The sequence below is a fragment of the Anopheles arabiensis genome, chromosome X, assembly GCF_016920715.1.
Source record: "Anopheles arabiensis isolate DONGOLA chromosome X, AaraD3, whole genome shotgun sequence".
NCBI classification, from domain to species: domain Eukaryota; kingdom Metazoa; phylum Arthropoda; class Insecta; order Diptera; family Culicidae; genus Anopheles; species Anopheles arabiensis.
In genome coordinates, this window is record NC_053519.1 from 3,144,160 (window position 1) to 3,147,626 (window position 3,467).

Sequence of the window (3,467 nt, forward strand, 5' to 3'; positions counted from 1 at the left end):
TCACTCCCTCTCTCGCTCTTTCTTACGCTCTCTTTCTCTGTCCCGCGTACCGATACCACGGTCCAGTCTCCTCGGGCGCACCTGTTCTGTCCGGTCGCAGATCGCAGATCATGCGCGCACCAACACAGCGCTGCATGCCGGCAATTCGTACGTCAGCCCGCGTCGGATGCAGCCTGCCGGCAAACGCCGGCCTCGTCCCCTCTTCCCCCATCCCCCCCCCCACCCCAGCGTATCGTTCGTTGATGTGCTTGCACGTAATTGTCGGCAGCGTACAGCGAAACTTTACGCGCGCGCTTTTGCAATCAACCGACCTGCCGCCGGCGTACCGGCCGGTCGAATCCGATGACGCTTTGCGAATGGTTCCTTTGGTTTCGCTGCTGACCAGGTGCGACACGAAGCGAATGGAACGGTCTGGGATACTTTTCGGATGCAGTGCACAACCGAACTCCAACGCAAGGTGAGCTGCCCCAAAGCAGGATAACGTTTGACTCATGTGGCTCAAGAGACATTTGGACAGCTTCTTGTTTCCCACGAAACCAGACGGGAGTTTCTTCCTATTGCGGTCGGTACAACGACAGCAACAAAAAAAAGGAAGTAGACAGTGCAAACACCTTGGGTAAGGGTTGCAACCCCTTCAGCCCCAAAGGAGCTCCTGTAGCCTGTGTACGTACGGATCATCAAACTTAGAAGCATAAATAATTCATCCCAACATGCTAAACTGCAGACGGAGCGTAGTTGTTCCACTTAGTGCCTCCCAACTCCCGACGTAATCACACCCGCCCGGCCCGGCCTTAAGGACGAAGTGGGGCGCGTTTCGGTTGTAGCGTGAATCGGTGGGCGAGGTGCGGCCCTGGGACAACATGCGACAAGCCATAGCATCGAGAACCAACCGGCACGCACCGATACAGAGAGACAGCCGGCGATTTCACAACACATGATCAATCGGGCCCATGCCCGTGACACTACAGCATGTGCGGCACTATTCGTGAACTTACGGAAACATTTTATTTGCTGTTTTTTTTTTTTTTTTGGTAAAAAGTGGCAGTTATCGAGAGGCTGTCTTAGCAGACAAGTGAACTTTTGGCAGTTTGTAGTTCGTAAAAAAAAGCCAAGGTTATGTAAATTTCTACCGAAAATTGTCGTCCGATATCGATTTAGGGTTTGATTTATTGTTATTGCCCCATTACGGTTCCGCAGCTATTGAAATCAATACCGTAATTTACATAACTACGGTGGGTATTTCATAAACTAAGGGCAGGAAAGAATTATTCATTTATTCAAAAATAAATAAATTAAAAGGCTATTTTGTAAAAGTGTTCTAAACAAACAAATAAAAACGATACCTTCCTTTACGTGAAAGAAGAATTTTGTGTGGATTTTTTTTTGAACAGTTCCGAACGCTTGCCGGCAGCTTCAATATGTGCGAGTGGTGTTTGGCTACCTAATCCAGAGCCCCCCGCACACCCCTTCGCCCTACATCCCCTGCTGGGGAAGGGTGGGATTTTTTTTTTCATGTTGGTGGGGTGCGTAGCACGTGTACGCGCTGGTGTGCGTGACTTCAATCGCCGAATGATGCGTAATGCGGAAAACTGCCAGCAGGGCACGGTGGAAGGAGCGGGAGGGTGCGGGAGCTGGTGGTAAGAGAATGGCAAGCTCTGGCCGACGAGATGTGTGCGCCCAAGACGCAATGGCAAAGACGGAACACCTTACCGGCATAATTTTACAGCACACGTCTTATGTGCGCCGTATCGGAATACGGGCCGCAGGTGGAATGGTGTAGCAAGAGAAACAAGATGCTCGATGCTGGGCACACTGTATGTGTGTGTGTGCGTGCCTGTGCGCGAGAGAGAGAGAGAGAGAGAGAGAGAGAGAGCGAGTGCGAGAGGAAAAGAGTATAGAGCAAAAATAAATAGAGAGAACGAGAGAGCAGTGGTGCGCAAGCGAGACAATACATACAGCATTATAGCCGTGGGGCCGGTCTCACACACACACACGATCGTAATAGATTTGGTGGGGCTACGTGTACAGTGGTGCGCCAACTTTTAGCAGCAGCAGTCTGTTTGAAATCGAACAAATTTGACTGGAAATTGCAACGAAACCATCCAACATGTACCGCGTGAAACTTACAGCGACAGCCAGCGTGCTGTTCCATTGCCGATTGTGGTTTGTTTCCTCGGCTGCTTCAAGACTTTACATAGGGTCCATTGCACTGGGCAGAAATGGAAAACGAATGAATGCGCCAAAGCGAATCTGACAGCAGGCTCAATTCTGTTGCTGAGCTAATCGAAATAAAACTGTATATGTGTTCAACAAATGTTAAACTAAAGCAAATCTTCAGGGATGCTTTCATTACGTTAACAATCGTTTTTGGCAGTTTTTTATTTTTTTTGGCACAACAACCGTTGTCGTTCAAGGCCTGCATGTGCCCACTACAGCTTGGCTTTCAGTGACTTATTGTTACCATAGCAGGATAGTCAGTCCTACGTATGGGGGCACGGTCTATTCGGGGCTGGAACCCATCACGGGCAAGTTATTAAGTCGTTCGAGTTGACGACGGCCACCAGACCGGCCCTTTGGTTGTTTACAGAACAGAATAATGACAACAATGCACTTCTCTGATATCCTGAGCGCTATTGCACTAATGAAGAAGCGCTTACATTAGATAGCATTCTAGCTCGGTCTAATGTTGACGTCAGAGTTCCAATTCCTTTTAGATCGTACGTCTGTGATCCATCGGGTGCGATTATATCGAACGAGTTGTCAATATTTTGTATAGCAAATGGGATAGGATACTATTCATCGTTCGATCTATCAGAGCCCACACCAAATGTGAGAGCACTAAAATTGCTGCCAATTACACGCCATATCCTGTTTGTGGTTTACAGATTGTCCTTACTAATACAAACAAACTGTAGTGTAACAACGTTGGCCCAGAACGAAGCGTTAAACATCCATAGATTATTTGGAGAGCTCTGAAATAAGCTCAATCAGAGTGCAAATATTAATATGAGAAAATGGTTTTGAGTTAGTTGTGGTGACTACTAATTTCATTTCTTTTATTCTACGTCAACTCACTGCTTGTTATCTGATGTGTGTGTGTGTGAAACCTACGAGTTTTAATCTATACAGGCAGTCTGATGTTTTCGTTTTACACTAGAGTGTAGGTCGCACTTCTTCAAGTATACGAAATACCTAAACTATTGGCGCTATTCATAGTTATTCAGATTTGTCAAAAACACATTTATATTATATTGGCTTTAATCAACACTATTGGTGGGAGCTCATGTGGTACAGCCGTCAACTCGTACGACTTACAACATGCCCGTCATGGGTTCAAGCCCCAAATAGACCGTGCCGCCATACGAAGGACTGCCTATTCTGCTATGGGGGGTAATCCATAAGTCACTGAAAGCCAAGCCCACAAGTGGTACAGGCAGGCCTTGACCGACAACGGTTGTTGAGCCAAA

General features: G+C 47.4%; 1 long non-coding RNA gene across 1 annotated transcript; it reads left to right on the top strand.

The window, feature by feature from the left end:
- The first annotated feature begins 240 nt into the window (after positions 1-240).
- On the top strand, positions 241-1,359 carry LOC120906145. The gene is made up of 2 exons (XR_005740037.1): positions 241-457; positions 518-1,359. It is a non-coding gene; the product is annotated as an uncharacterized LOC120906145 (long non-coding RNA).
- Positions 1,360-3,467: the final 2,108 nt, after the last annotated feature.